The following is a 19,935-nucleotide window of genomic DNA, read 5'->3' on the forward strand; positions in this document are numbered from 1 at the left end:
TGATTGACTTGGAGTTACATTGTGTTGTTTAAGTGTTCCCTTTATTTTTTTGAGCAGTGTATATAAACTCAGCAAAAAGAAATGTCCTCACTGTCAACTGCGTTTATTTTCAGCAAACTTAACATGTGAAAATATTTGTATGAACATAACAAGATTCAACAACTGAGACACAAACTGAACAAGTTCCACAGACATGTGACTAACAAAATTGAACAATGTGTCCCTGCACAAAGGCGGAGTCAAAATCAAAAGTAACAGGCAGTATCTGGTGTGGCCACCAGTTGCATTAAGAACTGCATTGCATCTCCTCCTCATGGACTGCACCAGATTTGCCAGTTCTTGCTGTGAGATGTTACCCCACTCTTCCACCAAGGCACCTGCAGGTTTCCGTACATTTCTGGGGGGAATGGCCCTAGCCCTCACCCTCCGATCCAACAGGTCCCAGGTCTTGCCTCTTCGCTGGCCATGGCAGAACACTGACATTCCTGTCTTGCAGGAAATCACGCACAGAACAAGCACTATGGCTGGTGGCATTGTCATGCTGGGAGGATGATGTCTTCTCTGTAACGCACTGCGTTGACATTGCCTGCAATGACAACAAGCTCAGTCCGATGATGCTGTGACACACCACCCCAGACCATGACGGGTCCTCCACCTCCAAAATCGATCCCGCTCCAGAACACAGGCCTTGGTGTAACGATAAACACAAATCCAACCGTCACCCCTGGTGAGACAAAACCGCGACTCGTCAGTGAAGAACACTTTTTGCCAGTTCTGTTTGGTCCAGCGACGGAGGGGTTGTGCCCATAGGCGTCGTTGTTGCTGGTGATGTCTGGTGATGGCCTGCCTTACAACAGGTCTACAAGCCCTCAGTCCAGCCTCTCTCAGCCTATTGTGGACAGTCTGAGCACTGATGGAGGGATTGTGCGTTCCTGGTGTAACTCGGGCAGTTGTTGTTGCCATCCTGTACCTGTCCCGCAGGTGTGATGTTCGGATGTACCGATCCTGTGCAGGTGTTGTTACACGTGGTCTGCCACTGCGAGGACGATCAGCTGTCCATCCTGTCTCTCTGTAGCGCTATCTTAGGCGTCTCACAGTATGGACATATCAATTTATTGCCCTGGTAACATCTGTAGTCCTCATGCCTCCTTGCAGCATGCCTAAGGCACATTCACGCAGATGAGCAGGGACCCTTGGCATATTTCTTCTGGTGTTTTTCAGAGTCAGTAGAAAGTTCTCTTTAGTGTCCTACGTTTTCATAACTGTGACCTTAATTGCCAACTGTCTGTAAGCTGTTAGTGTCTTAACGACCATTCCACAGGTGCATGTTCCTTAATTGTTTATGGTTCATTGAACAAGCATGGGAAACAGTGTTTAAACCCTTTACAATGAAGATCTGTGAAGTTATTTTGATTTTTATGAATTATCTTTGAAAGACAGGGTCCTGAAAAAGGACATTTTCCTTTATATGTCCTTTGTCAGTATACAGAAGGAATTGTTGCTTACTTGTTGAGCAAAATCAAATATGTAATGCAAACTGATGTCTTTGCTTGCTGGTTCAGTAGGGCTCCCCTGAGACAACTGCAGGTCTTGACAGATGGTCTTGCAGTCAGCAACCATCTTCTGGTAGACAGACCACACACTCTGAACAAGCAGGATATGCTGCTCTTGCTTCTTCCGTTTGGCTGACTTAACAGCTTCTGACAGATTGGCAGATCTGAAGACCTGATAGTTGTTCCTCTAGCACTGCTTACACAGGTCTGTCCGGGGCTTAGTGCTTGAGATGTGGGGTGACAGTTTTCTCCACAGATTCCTGAAGGAATGTGAGATCAATAAAAGTAGTGTCAATCATGTTGGAGGTAAATTAAATAATCAAAATGTGTTGTTTATGCTTTACATACCAAGTGTTGTAATTTATTCCTTGTAGAGACACCACACCACTGCTTTTGTCACATGAGATGGCAGCAGCTTTCCACCAAAGTGTTTGTGTCCTGGGTGGCGTCCTGGTAATACTATTGCATTATCCTCTGCGTAATTGTCGAAGTCCACGACTCGCTGCAGGTCCTCATGCTTCAGGTGTAACCTGTTCTTGCTTGGGCCAGCTCTCTTTTTGATAAGAGGCATTTTACCATTATCATTGTATGACTGGTGGAGGAGAGTCAGGCGTGTTCTACTGATAATGAAAGACAAATTCCAGACACAAAATTTTAGCATTACTATACAATAGATAGCCGTAATCACAGTCAGACACACCTGGCTAACTTGATGGGTCATGTAATCATCTGGCGAAGTTCAGTCTTTTGTTTAGACATGTAGCTAGCTAGCTAAACAATGAACCATAATCCCAATCCATAGAATACTAGCAATACAAACCGATTGTCATAGCTAGTTGAAGTTGAACCTATTTGTTTAATGTTAGCTAGTTAGCTAGCTAATATTAGACTATAACTAGCTAAATCAAATGGCTTTCTGAGGTATTATTACACAGATCGCACATTTAATGTTAGCTAGCACCTAACACTAACATCTAACACTAGCTAGCTAACAGTAAGCTTTAACTTGCAATGAAAACAACTCTGACAAAAGTAGAAATGTATACTTTCTTAAACTGTAGCTAGACTCTTACCCGTATACGTGGATGAATGCTTCACGGCAGACTGCAAACCCTTTCATTAAATAAGACGTCCTGTGTCGTTTCCGTTTTGTTTATACAGCTTGCTTGGCCCATTGTGTCAAGTCACTCTGGTTCACACTGACCATGTGCAATGCCATAAGAATCATCAGATGTTTCTCCCTCTTTGTCATGGATGCCATGGTTGCCCTTAGTTAGAAGATGTAATACAGAGACAGGTGTTTTATACAACAGCCTTCTGTGTTCTCTTTTTGACTCCTTCTGCATTTGCGATCAATCAACAGAATTGTATTCATCTCCTTATCATCCTCTGCTTCCACCAAACATTCCACTGATTTCAAAACTCCACCAACTTCTTCCGTGACAAGATTACTGTTGTTTGCAATTTCTTCCCCATTACTGTCATCAGAAGACTCTACAATGTCTTCTTCAATTAAAATGTTTTGACCTAAATCAGGGATTTCTTCTTTGCCTGATTCATTTTCAGAGGCAGAGGCAATCGTCCTCCTGAAAGTAGTCGATCTCAACTTTTTCCCACTGACCTTTGTCAATAACGCCTAAAAAGGGCAGCAATGTTATTGAGAACAGTAGCAACACATTTGCACTTCAACATGGCTAACGTTATATCATCAGAAAAAACTGCAGTAGAAATTTTATAGACAGAAGATGCTACATGGCAGACCAAACTCCATGTCCAGCGCATTCATTATCTCAGCCAATCATGGCTAGAGGGATGGTTCCTGACTTTTTCTGTGGCTAAACCAATTAGGCTCGTAATTTAACAACTTAGTTCATATTGGCATACAAGTTTGTTATTAAGGCACATGAAAGTTAAAATGTTACAGAAAAACGCATTTTGATAAAAACATTTAAATAAACATTGAAATGCCTCTCTTGTGAAGTCGTGACTTGTCACATACGCCTAGTTAACTGAAACGAGTCACAATTGTGGTCACTCTTCACCCTCATCATAATTGTTGCCCTCTGTGTCTGAGTATCCATAGCAACGAATCCGTTTGGGCTGCTCAGTGATGACACAGAGACCTGTTAGTAGACGTCAGCTAGCCACTTTTTGTCCCTCTAAACTCCGACAAGCAGCTGCAACATCTGTTCTTTCACCATTTCACAGACCTTTCCTTACAAGTTTTTTTGATTCTGCCTTTTAAACCTGTGTTTGTTTCAAACCGTTTTTAACTTGGTTTGCACAACGTTTGTGGTGTTGAACGTACCCTGTTAAAACCGGACTGGGCTCTAGTCTAGATAGAATTGTGCAAAGGGAAGCTTCCCTTGCAGTCTTCTCTGGTTTACATCCCAAATGGCACCCTATTCCTGCACTCTATAGGGAATAGGGTTCCATTTGGGACACAAATTCTGGTATTACTTGAAACTTGATGTGTATGGGGGGAATCTTGAATACTTTTGCTTTGCTTTCTTTTTCTATAAAATTACTTTTGTAAATGTATTTTATTTTTGTGACCACTTGGTGTACTATGGGCATAAGTAAACAAATAATAATATATATATTTTTTTTTAAATTCCGACAAACAGCTGTAACTTTTATTGGTAGAATCTATTCTTAATTGTTCTATCCAATCAGAAGGGTACAGCCCAACCTTCTCTTAAGAGACAGGCAAACTAGACAGTTAAGTTATTTAGAGCACGGAGCATGAACCTGGAAAAGTAGGATGAAACTAGTAAACATTAGAAAGCTTTTCAGGTCGTCCAGACTGGGAAAGTATTCTTTATTTTAGTGTTGCTAGGCAACAGTAGCCTTGGCGACACTGCTCCCTTTTGGCTAAAGCAAGTGTGAGAAACATACTAACATACAGTAAATTTGTGCTTTAATAATAACTAAATACTGCAAATTCTGACCCACAAAACATACTTTGCTAAATTCATGATAGTGTTCTTAGACAAAGTAAGGAAAGTAATGTATTTTTGGGGGAATTTGCAGCTGTTGTTGGACAATAATTAATCAGCTAGTTTATGACATGATTTACTGCAGCTAGAAAGAGAACATGGGTTGATGGGTTACTAAAAGAGCTCTATCTACAGGTTTGTAGACAATATTCTTAATCCGTTTTCTGATTTGACAAACAGAGAAGTAGGGGAAGATTTCATACACTATGTTTTTGTCTGACTTGTTGGGTTAGTGGTCAAAACGGCAGTTGTTTGGAAAATGTTTGGGGAAAATATAGTAATGCAGTTACTAAAATAGCTGTACAGTAAGATCCGTAGTGAATATGCTTGTTCTGCAAACAGATATGAATAGCAGAGAAGTAGAGGAATATTAAATATCCTCTAACGTTTTGTATAACCTGTTGGGGTAGTGATCAAAAAGGTAGTTGATTGCAAAATAGTTACAGAAAATGTTGTTGATGCAGTAACTAAAACAGCTCATTTGTTAGAGCCTTACCATATATTTCTGTAATTATTTCAGATTAGATTTGAATAGCACAGAAGTAGATGTCATACCCTCTAACTTTTTGTCTAAGTTGTGGTCAAAGTAGATGATTTGTGTAAAAAGTAGTATTTTTGATGTCACAGTGGGGAGCTTTAGAATGTTGCGAAAATTGCCAAAAATAAGGACAAAATAATGAATAACATAAAAAGTATATAAGATATCAAAAAGTTGTATTATAAGCTACTCGAGTGAAACCATTCTGCATATTTTAAAGTTTGAACAGCGTTTCTAGCTTAAACTGTGTAGAAGGAGTAGCATGCTAAAGAATAATAATAAGAAAAAGTACAGTATGTTCAAGATTAAAGCTGTGGCTTTTGCTGTGCAAGCCCCAGAAAAATCCTACTACCCTACAAGCTTTAGTTTACTCCTCCACACAAAAATATGTGGACAATACAGATTTTTCTAACCTGCTGTAGACCTGCAGGTCTAAAGATCAACTTTCCTGCTCAGTTTGTGCTCTACCTTTCCAACACCTCAGATGAAGTGGTTTGGATTTGTTTGATTTCAAACTTACGCTATCGGCATACCTGTTCTTCAGCTACCTCCATCAAGTTGTCAAAAACATGCCCAGAAACCGATTGATTTCCCCCCAGAAATCACTTAGAAGTGGATACATGCTTTGCTGTTACTGTACAAAAAAATATTTAATTTATCTGAAATGGTTTGCTGTATTCTCCAGTGCACAAACCCATTTACTTCAAGGGAACATTACAGAAACAATTTTACTTAAGATGACTGCACCTTATCCTATCCTATGAAAGTTTGAATAGAGTTCAAGAGTTAAGGTGTACAATCTTAGAACCTAAAAGGGGTTATTTGGCTGTTTTCGTAGGAGAACCCTTTGAAGAACCCTTGTTGGTTCTAGGTAGAACCATTTTGGTTCCAAGTAGAACCGTTTTGGGTTTCATGTAGAACCCTTTCCACAGAGGGTTCTACACGGAACCTAAAATGGTTCTACCTGGAACCAAAAAGGGTTCTCCTATGGGGACAGTCGAAGAACCCTTTTGGAACCCTTTTTTCTAAGAGCGTTGTGCAAGCTTTAGTAAGTTTAGTGAGAAGATTAACATTTGATTGATAGATATTTAAAAGTAGACTCAGCGATATGAGATGCTGAAAGTAAACAGCATAGTAGATCAATTTCCCCAACAACTAAGGACGTTACCAAGCTGAAACAGTTTGAAGCGAACCTGTGCATATGTGCAGATACTGTGTGTGACTGTGAGAGACAAGTCTTGCATCTCACTCATCTCCGCTCGTGCAACATCAGTTTGCTGAGTCTACCTTTAATGAATCATGCAGAGAGACACATAAGTCGACGGTTACATGATAGCTGGTGTTATCAAAGCTAAAAAATGTATTTTCGACAATATTAACCTTAATAACCATTCCTATTACCAACAATTTGTATTGTAGCTGTGTTTTGTAATATGCTGTATGGTTCCAGGAAGTGTAATGAGAGCCATAGACACTTGTTTGCAGATCAGTTATAATAACAAATAATTAGGTGGGTGCTTATATTTGTCCTATTTCAAACATGTACATGTGTATTAATACACGTGTGAATTGGAAATGTTTTTTTTTGCATATCTCAACTCTCCCTGAGACACCCTTAAAGAGTAGGGTCATGGCCAGGGTCTGCCATTGTCAACGGCGATCCTGGAGCAGTTTTTAAATTTTTTAAATGTGATTTATTTTACCTTTATTTAACCAGGTAGGCCAGTTGAGAACAAGTTCTCATTTACAACTGCAACCTGGCCAAGATAAAGAAAAGCAGTGCGACAAAAACAACAACATAGAGTTACACATAAACAAACGTACAGTCAATAACACAATAGAGAAATCTATGTACAGTGTGTGCAAATGTAGAAGAGTAGAGAGCTAAGGCAATAAATAGGCCATGGAGGCGAAATAATTACAATTTAGCATTAACACTGGAGTGATAGATGTGCAGATGATGATGTGCAAGTAGAGATACTGGGGTGCAAAAGAGTAAGAAGATAAATAACAATATGGGGATGAGGTAGTTGGGTGTGCTATTTACAGATTGGCTGTGTACATGTACAGTGATCGGTAAGCTGCTCTGACAGCTGATTGCTAAAGTTAGAGAGGGAGATATAAGTCTCCATCTTCAGTGATTTTCGCAATTTGTTCCAGTCATTGGCAGCAGAGAACTGGAAGGAAAGGTGGCCAAGGGAAGTGTTGGCTTTGGGGATGACCAGTGAAATATATCTGCTGGAGCGTGTGCTACAGGTGGGTGTTGCTATGGTGACCAGTGAGCTCAGATAAGGCAGGGCTTTACCTAGCAGAGACTTATAGAATACCTGGAGCCGGTGGGTTTGGCGACTAATGTGTAGTGAGTGCCAGCAAACGAGAGCATACAGGTCGCAGTGGTGGTAGTATATGGGGCTTGGAGACAAAACGGATGGCACTGTAATAGACTGCATCCAGTTTCCTGGGTACAGTGTTGGAGGCTATTTTGTAAATGACATCGCCGATGTCAAGGATCGGTAGGATAGTCGGTTTTATGAGGGTATGTTTGGCAGCATGAGTGAAGGATGCTTTGTTGCGAAATAGGAACCCAAGTCTAGATTTCATTTTGGATTGGAGATGCTTAATGTGAGTCTGGAAGGATCGTTTACAGTCTAACCAGACACCTAAGTATTTGTAGTTTTCCACATATTCTAAGTCAGAACCATCCAGAGTAGTGATGCTACTCTGTCGGGCGGGTGAGGGCAGCAATTGATTGAAGAGCATGCATTTAGTTTTACTAGCATTTAAAAGCAGTTGGAGGCCACGGAAGGAGTGTTGTATGGCATTGAAGCTCATTTGGAGGTTTGTTAACACAAAGAAGGGCCAGATTTATACAGAATGGTGTCGTCTGCGTAGAGGTGGATCAGAGAATCACCAGCAGCAAGAGCGACATCATTGATGTATACAGAGAAAAGAGTCGGCCCGATAATTTAACCCTGTGGTACCCCCATAGAGACTGCCAGAGGTCCGGACAACAGGTCCTCCGATTTAACACACTGAACTCTATCTGAGAAGTAGTTGGTGAACCAGGCGAGGCAGTCATTTGAGAAACCAAGGCTGTTGAGTGTGCCGATAAGAATGCGGTGATTGACAGAGTCGAAAGCCTTGGCCAAGTAGATGAAGACTGCTGCACAGTACTGTCTTTTATTGATGGCGGTTATAATATCGTTTAGGACCTTGAGCGAAGCTGAGGTGCACCCATGACCAGCTCAGAAACCAGATTGCAAAGTGGATAAGGTACGGTGGGATTCAAAATGGTCAATGATCTGTTTGTTTAACTTGGCTTTCAAAGATTTTAGAAAGGCAGGGCAGGATGGATATAGGTCTATAACAGTTTGGGTCTAGAATGTTTCCCCCTTTGAAGAGGGGGATGACCGCAGCAGCTTTCCAATCTTTGGGGATCTCAGATGATACAAAAGAGGGGTTGAACAGGCTAGCAATAGGGGTTGCAACAATTTGGGCGGATAATTTTAGAAAGAGAGGGTCCAGATTGTCTAGCCCAGCTGATTCGTAGGGATTCAGATTTTGCAGCTCTTTCAGAACATCAGCTGTCTGGATTTGGGTGAAGGAGAAGCGGGGGGGCTTGGGAAAGTTGCCTCAGAGGGTGCTGAGCTGTTGGCCGGGGTAGGGGTAGCCAGGTGGAAGGCATGGCCAGCCGTAGAAAAATGCTTATCGATATTCTCGATTATCGTATATTTTTTGGTGGTGACAATGTTTCCTAGCCTCAGCGCAGTGGGCAGCTGGGAGGAATTACTCTTATTCTCCATGGACTTTACAGTGTCCCAAAACTTTTTGAAATTAGTATTACAGGATGGAAATTTCTGCTTGAAAAAGCTAGCCTTAGCTTTCCTAACTGACTGTGTATATTGGTTCCTGACTTCCCTGAAAGTTGCATATCGTGGGGGCTTCGATGCTCATGCAGAATGCCACAGGATGTTTTTGTGCTGGTCAAGGGCAGTCAAGTTTGGGGTGAACCAAGGGCTATATCTGTTCTTAGTTCTACATTTTTTGAACGGGGCATGCTTATTTAAGATGGTGAGGAATGCACTTTTAAAGAGCAACCAGGCATCCTCAACTGATGGGATGAGGCCAATATCCTTCCAGGATACCAGGTCGATTAGAAAGGCTTGCTCGCTGAAGTGTTTTAGTGATGAAGGGTGGCCGTTTGACCGCGGACCAATTACGGATGCAGGCAATGAGTCAATGATCGCTGAGATCCTGCTTGAAGACAGCAGAGGTGTATTTAGAGGGCAAGTTGGTCAGGATGATATCTTAGAGGGTGCCCATGGTTACGGATTTAGGGCTGTACCTTGTAGGTTCCTTGATAATTTGTGTGAGATTGAGGGCATCAAGCTTAGATTGTAGGACGGCCGGGGTGCTAAGCATATCCCAGTTTAGGTCACCTAACAGTACGAACTCTGAAGACAGATGGGGGGGCAATCAATTCACTTTTGGTGTCAAGGGCACAGCTGGGGGCTGATGGGGGTCTATAACAAGCTGCAATGGTGAGAGACTTGTTTCTGGAAAGGTGGATTTTTAGAAGCTCGAAATGTTTGGGCACAGACCTGGATAGTATGACAGAACTCCGCAGGCTATCTGTCTGTCTCAGTAGATTGCAATTCCACCCCCTTTGGCAGTTTTATTGCAATTTCTGAATTTTTGGTGGCCTTCCTAAGCCAGGATTCAGACACGGCTAGGACATCCGGGTTGGCAGAGTGTGCTAAAGCAGTGAATGAAACAAACTTAGGGAGGAGGCTTCTAATGTTAACACGCATAAAACCAAGGCTTTTATGGTTACAGAAGGCAACAAATGAGAGTGCTTGGGGAATGGGAGTGGTGCTGGGGGCTGCAGGGCCTGGGTTAACCTCCACATCCCCAGAGGAACATAGGAGGAGTAGGATAAGGGCACGGCTAAAGGCTAAAAGAACTGGTCGTCTATTGCATTTGGAACAGAGAGTAAAAGGTGCAGATTTCTGGGCGTGGAAGAATAGGTTCAAGGCATAATGTAAAGACAAGGTTATGGTAGGATGTGAGTACAGTGGTAAACCTCGGCATTGAGTGACAATGAGAGAGGTTTTGTCTCTAGAGGCACCAGTTAAGCCAGGTACGGTCACCGCATGTGTGGAGTGTGGAACAAAAGGGCTATCAAAGACATATTGGGCAGGGCTGGGTGCTCTACAGTGAAATTAGACAATAATCACTGACCAAAACAGCAATAAACAAGGCATATTGACATTAAGGAGAGGCATGTGTAGCCGAGTGATCATAGGGTCCAAAGAGTAGCAATAGATGAGTACGGGAGCTGATTCAGTAGTCGCTACTACGCTAGCCGAGCTGGAGGTAGCAGATGGGCCTCCGGCAACGTCGCAACAGAAGAGCCTGTTGAAACCACCTCGGACGATTACCTCGGCAGACCAGTCGTGATGGATCGGCGGGCGTCCATGTCGGTAGTAAAGGGTCCAGGCCAATTGGCAAAGAGGTATTGTAGCCCAGGAATTGGCTGGTGGACATCTTCGCCTAGCCGGGAGATGGGCCTAGCTCAAGGCTATCTGGTGCTTACTTCGGGACAGAGACGTTAGCCAGGAGTAGACACTCAGATTGCAGCTAGCAAGCTGCGATGATCTGGTGTAAATGTTTAGAGCTTGCGGTAGGAATCCGGAGATGTGGTAGAGAAAAAGCAGTCCGATATGCTCTGGGTTGTCGGCTCTGTTATTTTAACTAGCAACATTTCGGTTACTGGCCCAGCGCTCTAACCGCTAGGCTATATGCCGCCCAGTGTTCCTGTGTTTGTGTATTATAGGGTGACTTTACCCATCTGTTACAAACATTTTCTTTCTACATTGTTTCATTTGGCTTGTGACTTTCTTAGCATAAAGGCTCATCACCACATGGATCCTCCCACAGCATTATTTTACGACTAGCTGAAATTAAACTGATTACAAAACACAGCTACTTTGTCTTCGGAAGTATTCAGACTCTTTGACTTTTTCCACATTTTGTTACGGTACAGCCTTATTCTAAAATGGATTAAATCAAAATATATCCTCAGTAATCTACACACAGTACCCCATAATGACAAAGAGAAAACAGATTTTTTTTTATGTTTGCAAATTTATTAAACTGTTAAAACTAAAATGAGTCCTATATTGACATCACCTGAAAGGCTGCTCAGGAAGGAAGAAAACACTGCTCCAAACCGCCATAAAAAAGCTAGACTGGGGTTTGCAACTGCACATGGGGACAAAGATCATGCTTTTTGGAGAAATGTCCTCTGGTCTGATGAAACAAAATAGAACTGTTTGGCCATAATGACCATCGTTATGTTTGGAGGAAAAAGGGGGAGGCTTGCAAGCCGAAGAACACCATCCCAACCGTGAAACACACAGGTGGCGGCATCATGTTGTGGGGGTGCTTTGCTGCAGGAGGGACTGGTGCACTTTACAAAATAGATGGCATCATGAGGAATGGAAATGATGTGGATATATTGAAGCAGCATCTCAAGACATCAGTCAGGAAGTTAAAGGTTGGTCGCAAATGGGTCTTCCAAATGGACAATGACCCCAAGCATACTTCCAAAGTTGTGGCAAAATGGCTTAAGGACAACAAAGTCAAGGTATTGGAGTTGCCATCACAAAGCCCTGACCTCAAGCCTATAGAACATTTGTGGGCAGAACTGAAAAAGTGTGTGCCAGCAAGGAGGTCCACAAACCTGACTCAGTTACACCAGCACTGTCAGGAGTAATAGGCCAAAAATCACCCAACTTATTGTGGGAAGGTTGTGGAAGGCTACCCAAAACGTTTGACCCAAGTGAAACAATTTAAAGGCAATGCTACCAAATAGTAATTGAGTGTATGTAAACTTCTGACCCATTGGGAATGTTATGAAACAAATAAAAGCTGAAATAAATAATTCTCTCTGCTATTATTCCAACATTTCACAATAAAGTGGTTATCCTAACTGACCTAAAACAGGGAATTTTTACTAGGATTAAATGTCAGGAATTGTGAAAAACTGCTTTAATGTATTTGGCTAAGGTGTATGTAAACTTCCGACTTCACTGTATTTAATGTGATTTTTCTGTTTTTTATGTTTAATAAATTAACAATGATTTCTAAAAATCTGTTTTTACTTTGTCATTATGGGTTATTGTGTGTAGATGAGGTAAAACAATAATTTAATCATTTTTGGAATAAGGCTGTAACGTAACAAAATGTGGAAAAAGTAAAGCAGTTTGAATACTTTCCTAAGGCACTGTACATGTATGATATTGAAGTTAAGACCAGAGCACTGTACGTGGATAGGCTATTCACATTAAAAACAAATCAACCGTTAAGTATTCTCAGTTGCTTGTGAGCCCTTAAAAACCCCTAGGGTCGATGTCCACACCTGGACAGAAATCGAATTAGCAAAATAAAAAATTCCCCATCAAAATCAATCTATTTATAGGAAAACTACACTCAAAAATAATCTTTGGTATTTTTTTCATTAGTCAAGTTATAGTATTTAAACAAAATCTAAATGTCACTTGCCACATCATCCTGATGATGTGTTTTGCATTATAGGTCATTACCAATAAAATGTCACAATAAGGTCTATTTGCCTTCTGGGGGGCAAAGAGACACCAGCTCAGCTAAAATCATTGACAACTGCATGCCGTTTTCAAGGGATTATTAAATACATGTTAACTAATCATTGTTAACTATATAGGACAGACACTTCAAAGCAGACATTTGGATTTAATCCCAATAAACATGATTAAGATTATTCCTGAATTGACCACAGATACTGTATATCCTGCTGATGCTCTTGTTGAGGAAACTGGTCCAACATGACAGTTAGTCTGTTATACAGCTCTAGTCTTTGCCTGAAAGTCACCTTTCATGTCACTGCTCCATGGAAAGCTGCCCAATGAAGAGCTGCCAGGTATTAAGCATTTTTAATCTCCCTTAATCTCCCCCGAGTTTCAGCCAACCTTCCACTTTCCAGGAGTTAATACTTCCTCATTTGTGATTCACATTTATGATACTTATCTCCCCTTCTTCCTCCACTAAAGTGACCTACCTATGCTTCATTAATGCAGCCTCTGCAGCACATAAAAGCAGTGTGAGGGATAGCTGTCACCTACAAGTCAATTCGTTGCAGCATATTTCACAACATATTTAATTTTGCAGCAGGATACTTGTATTATTACTGAAATAAAAACTGTCAGCATGAATACAACCCGTTTTCCTTATTGGTATTGTAGAATCTCATTCTCAGCTCATGCATTTCAAAGAATCTTATTTGAGAGGATGACTATTTTAAAAAATGGTATTAGTCAAGAGTGAGCCTCTGTCTTGTCATGCCAGATATCCTCCCCTCGTCACTTAAAAAGCTGAGTCATATCCACAAACTTTTTCTGAGCACTGTAGACTTGAATTGACTACTTTTATGGCTTATTGTAACTTGCCAAACAGAATAAAAATATGGATGTCAAATCAAATCAAATTGTATTAGTCACATGCACCGAATACAACAACCTTACAGTGAAATGCTTACTTACGAGCCCCTAACCAACAATGATGTTTCAAAAAAATATAGATATGAATAAGAGATAAAAGTAACAAGTAATTAAAGAGCAGCAGTAAAATAATAATAGCGAGACTATATACAGGGGGGTACAGATACAGAGTCAATGTGCGGGGGCACCGGTTAGTTGAGGTAGTATGTACATGTAGGTAGAGTTATTAAAGTGACCATGCATAGATGACAACAGAGTAGAAGCGGTGTAAAGAGGGAGGAGGGGGGGGGCACTGCAAATAGTCAGGGTAGCCATTTGACTAGATGTTCAGGATTCTTATGGCTTGGGGGTAGAAGCTGTTTAGAAGCCTCTTGGACCTAGACTTGGTGCTCAGGTACCGCTTGCCGTGCGGTAGCAGAGAGAACAATCTATGACTAGGGTGGCTGTAGTCTTTGACAATTTTTAGGGCCTTCCTCTAGAGGTCCTGGATGGCAGGAAGCTTGGCCACAGTGATGTACTGGGCTGTTCGCACTACCCTCTGTAGTTCCTTGCGGTCGGAGGCCAAGCAGTTGCCATACCAGGCAGGGATGCAACCAGTCAGGATGCTCTCAATGGTACAGCTGTAGAACCTTTTGAGGATCTGAGGACCAATGCCAAACCTTTTCAGTCTCCTGAGGGGGAATAGGTTTTGTCGTGCCCTCTTCACGACTGTCTTGAACCATGTTAGTTTGTTGGTGATGTGGACACCAAGGAACAAAGCTCTCAACCTGCTCCACTGCAGCCCCGTCGATGAGAATGGGGGCGTGCTCGGTCCTCTTTTTCCTGTAGTCCACAATCATCTCCTTGATGATTGCTACGTTAAATGCTGCAAGTTACACATACTTCTCTCTCTCTCTCACACTTTCTCTTTCTCTCCATCTCCCTCTGCCATGCCCAAGTTTTTAAGCTGAATATGTCTTACTGAAGAAAGCATCAGAGGGGGTTAAACAGCAACCCTCTGTCTCAGTATGTGTATTCCATCTATCTGATGCTGTCTGGTCAAAAATAGTATGACATTGTTGCCACCAGTAGCATTGAATTCAATAGCAAATAAAATAAACTGTTTTTGTCACATGCGCCAAATACAACAGGTAGACTTTACTGTAAAATACTTACTTATGAGCCCTTTCTCAACAATGCACCATTAGAAAGTATGAAAAATTGCTAAAAACTTTAAAGGAAACAGTAACACAATAAAATAACAATAACGAGTTAATAATAATGGCTGTAATGGAGCGAATGGAAGGGCATCAAACATCAAACATTTGATACCATTCCACTAATTCCGCTCCAGCCATTAACACCAGCCCGTCCTCCTCAATTAAGGTGCCACCAATCTCCTGTGATGTAGATAGGGGTAAAAGTAAGGCAAGCATTTGGCCCTTGATATTTAAAAAAATAAAAGAATAACCAATCTTGAAAGGCTAAACTGAGTGGGCTCAGAAAGGAGAGAGAAGAGAGGCCTAACTCAGCGGAAAATCTCCCTCCAGCAGGTGGTGTGTTTTTCATTGTTTCACCCACCAAGCAAGGAGTTTTTGTATGGAGGTCAATGAGACAGTGTCGAATTTGGTCAATCTTTTTTTAAGGGCTTATTTGCTCTGTGAGGTTTATTTGATCTAATAGAAGTTTTGTAATGCTTAAGTTGTTACGAGTGTACTGATATAAGTAGTACACGTGAAGTGACATCCCGACAACTTTGTAAAAAAACATTTAAATCGGAGTTGTCTCAAGCTGGATATGCATATTCATGGTATGAGGCTGGTAGCATAGCAGGCGGTTGACATCAACAACCCTCATCAAATATTTAAAAAAATAATACAATATGAGATGTGAACCGCTTTGTGAACAATGACTCCCAATTGTTAGGGCGGAGAGTCATGTATCGCCTATCCATAATCTTTGGTGAGCTGAACTGTGAATGGTCCTCACGCACCAAAAAAAAGTGTCATGGGAAGCCAGTTTGGATTTGGCATCACACCAATCACATAAAAAGCAAAATGTCATTGACAGAAAAAAAAACGTGAATTGTTGAGTCTCGTTGTGTTGTTGTCCTCTGTTGGTTAGCTAGCTAAAGTCAGCCCTTTCCTAAATTAGCCATGGATGGAGATATGGATCTGGACAATGATTATAACAGCGATTTTGATCCTACCATAAATTCATGCATTGTGCCCCTGGACTAAGAGTATGGAAGTTCAATATGTAGCTAGATGTAGGAAAATAACAATAACTAACTAGCTAGCTGGCTCAAAGTTGCCCATGAAAGTCTACAATAACAAAAACACAAAGCATGTAGGCTACTGTATGACACAGAGTCATAGACCGTTTTGGCAACATGAAAGCGAGGAGGATGATATTGGCATTTCTCTAAGTAGGGTGAGTCAACATCTTTTTTCTACCCTGAGTCATGGCTGAACAAGGACATGGATAATATACATCTATCTGGTTCTTCTATTCATCGGCAGAACATAACGGCGTGTGTCTCTCTTTTGTACCAACAGCTTGTTTGCAATCTCTAATATTAAGGAAGTCTCAGGGTTCTGCTCGCCTGAGTTAGAATACCTCATGATAAGCTGTAGACCATAGTATTTACCAAGAGAGTTTTGTTTGTATTTCTCGTAACTTTCTATTTAACAAAAGATGCTGGCACTAAGACCACACTCAACGAGCTGTATAGTTCCATACGCAAACAAGAAAATGCTCATCCAAGAGGTGGCGTTCTTGGAGGCCAGTGATTTTAATGTAGGAAAACTGTATGAAAATGTATTTCACCTCATTTCTACCAGCATGTCACCTGTGCAACTAGAGGGGGGAAAAAACTCATACAAAAGTTATCCCTTACCCTCCATTTGGCAAATCTGACCATAACTCTATCCAGAACTTAATCCGATGGCATTGAGGAGTACCACATCAGTCACAGGCTTCATTAATACGTGCATTGAAAATGTCATCCCCACGGTGATTGTACATGCATCTCCCAACCAGAAGCTATAGATTACAGGCTAACATCCGCACTGAGCTAAAGGCTAGAGCTGCCGCTTTCAAGGAGCGGGACACAAATCTGGAAATGTATAAGTAATCCTGCTTCGCCCTCTGACGAACCATCAAACAATCAAAGTGTCAATACAGGACTAAAATCGAATTCTACTACACTGGCTCTGATGCTCATCAGATGTGGCAGGGCTTGTAAACTATCACAGATTACAAAGGGAAACCTGCCCAGATGAGCTAAATGTCCTCTATGCTTGCCTTGAGGCAAGGAACACTGAACCATGTTGTATTTTACAGTGAAAATTAGGTTTGATTACAATTATCACAACACAGGTTGTAAAATGGCTGTTTACTCATGCACCGCTTCTGATCCATTCCATATAATATTTATTCCTTTTTGGCTGAATGTAGTAGGCCTGCAATTATGTAAATTAAGCTAAGAAAGCCATAGACAAAAAATTAATTAATGGAACAAATAAAACAAGGCATCACATAGCAGCCTGTGTCTTGCGCTACAATGCTGATCCTGCCTCACTCTATCTTTCTCTCCCTCACTTCTCTGCCCCTATGTTTTGGAATATATTTATTCTGTACAGGCTGCCTTGTTTTCACTCTGTCGTTTAGTATTGTGGCATTGATGCAGCCTCAGTTTTCTCCTATCACAGCCATTAAACTCTGTAACTGTTTTAAAATCAAAATTGGCCTCATGGTGAAATCCCTGAGTGGTTTCCTTCCTCTCAAGGAAACTCAGTTCGGAAAGATGCCTGTATCTTTGTAGTGACTAGGTGTATTCATATTAATAAGTCACATTTATTTGTAAAGCCCTTTTTACATCTACAGATGTCACAAAGTGCTTATACAGACCCCAGCCTAATATCCCAAAGAGCATGCAATGCAGATGTAGAAGCACGGTGGCTAGGAAAAACTCCCTAGAAAGGAAAGAACCTAGGAAGAAACCTAGAGAGGAACCAAGCTCTGAGGGGTGGCCAGTTCTCTTCTGGCTGTCCTCGCTGGAGATTACATGGCCATTAAGGCCAGATCATTCTTCAAGATGTTCAAACATTCATAGATGACCAGCAGGGTCAAATAATAATCACAGTGGTTATAGAGAGGGTGCCAGCACCTCAGGAGTAAATGTCAGTTGGTTTTTCATAGCAGAGCATTCAGAGGTCGAGACAGCAGGATCCGTAGAGAGATATATAGAGAGAGAAAGAAACAGGTGAACAGCTCAGGGTTACATAGCCGCAAGCAGAACAGCAGAAACTGGATCAGCAGCACTATCAGGTGTACTGGGGACGGGGACAGCCAAGAGTCGTCAGGCCATGTAGTCCTGAGGCATGGTCCTAGGGCTCAGGTTCTCCGGGAGGGGAAAGAGAGAGAGCAATAGATATGGGAGAATTAGACGGAGCATACTTAAGATCACACAGGACACCAGATAAGACAGGATATTTACACCAGATAGGACAGACTGACCCCAGTGCCCTGGCACATAGGCTATTGCAGCATGGATACTGGAGACTGAGACAGGGAGGGCCCCGTCCGACGATACCCCTAGACAGGGCCAATCAGGCAGGATATAACCCCACCCACTTTGCCAAAGCACAGCTCCCTCACCACCAACAGATCACATCCACAATGAAATTAATAACTTCACCATGCTCAAAGGGATATTCAATGTCTGTTTTTTTTTACCCATCTACCCATAGGTGCAGTTCTTTACGAAGCATTGGAAAACCTCACGGTCTCTGTGGTTGCAGTGGAAATTCACTGCTCGACTGAGGTTCCTTACAGAATATTGTTTGTGTGGGGTACAGAGTTGGGGTAGTCATTCAAAAATCATAATAACCACTGTTATTGCACAAAGAGTCCATGCAACTTATTATGTGACTTGTTTTGCAAATACTCGTGAATTTATTTAGGCTTGCCATGACAAAGGGGTTGAATACTTATTGACTCTAGACATTTCAGCGTTTCATTTTTTATTAATTTGTAAAAATGTGTTGGGGATTAATCAGAATTAGTTGGGAAACATAGATAAGATGTTTTATTTTCATGACATGCTTATGAGTTATTTCTCATAAGAATGTATTTTGTTGTACTATAGTGGTGGCCATTTGCAGTTTATCTGTTCCTCTGTCAGGACTAAGTTGCTTGGGCCGCAGAGAGGCGAGAGGTCAAGGTGTCATCATGTGTAAACATATATTTTAAACCATGTGAAGGGATGATTATTGGGGAACCAATTATATTTTGGCTCCACTGTGTCTGTGTGCCAGTCACTCCCTACTTTTCCCATCGGGGACAGGAGGATGGCAGCGTCTGGAATCATTCTATGCTCCCTCTCTTGTTGCCCCTATCTTGACCTAGAGGCTCACTTTCCTCTCCGTGAGCTTGTCCAGAATTGGTTGTATTTAGGATGGGGTATCTAAAATGACAATTTGATATATATCATTGGGTGGGGGTAATGTCTTGGTACCATTTTGTCCCAAGGACGAGATAAGAGCTTTGTTTAGGAGACCAAACTGAACGATAATTTATAGCCAACTCTGTCTGGCTAGGGGATATTCCTCTCTGAAGTAAAGTCTTTCTTTGTGTAAGTTCCTAAGACCTGTGGTTTGTCATGTCGTCTAGGGAGGGGGTGGATCTTTGCTATAAAGGATCCCAGTTGCCATTATGTTGACGACTCTCAACTTTTCATTAGAGATACTGAACTGTTGAAAGTCAAAATGCTATTGCAAAATCTTAATTATAATTAAAGGTGAAGATTAAGCATAACTCTGACTGGTGTGTGATTTGCTCTCTCATCATTTGGTAATTAAGGAAATTTCCACGACAAATGACTAAAACAATGTTCCACTTTGACATTATGGGGTATTGTATGTAGGTCAAAATCAGTCTGTAACACAATAAACTGTGAAAAAAGTAACTGTAACTGGGAAGATGGTCTCTGGCTCTTAAATACGCAGAGCTATTCAAAGTCTTGAGGGCATAATTGTGATGGATGTGCGAGTGGGCCTGGGTGGCAGTGGAGGTGATTGTGTGTGTGTTTGTGCGTGCATGTGTGCATGTGTGGGATGAAGGGGTTCCCACAAAGATCCTCAGCCAGTAAGTTGTTACTCTGAGCTGACAGACATCTAGATTGTCAGAGTGCTCTCTAGAGCTGACAACCAGGCTAGGACCTGTACAGACAGAAAATAAAGAAATCCTCCTCTTGCTAGACACATTCTGAAAACCTTTGTATGGAGGCAAGAGATACAATAAATAGTGTCTAATAACAGCATGCC

This window comes from Oncorhynchus clarkii, chromosome 6 (assembly GCF_045791955.1).
Source record: "Oncorhynchus clarkii lewisi isolate Uvic-CL-2024 chromosome 6, UVic_Ocla_1.0, whole genome shotgun sequence".
Lineage (NCBI taxonomy): Eukaryota > Metazoa > Chordata > Actinopteri > Salmoniformes > Salmonidae > Oncorhynchus > Oncorhynchus clarkii.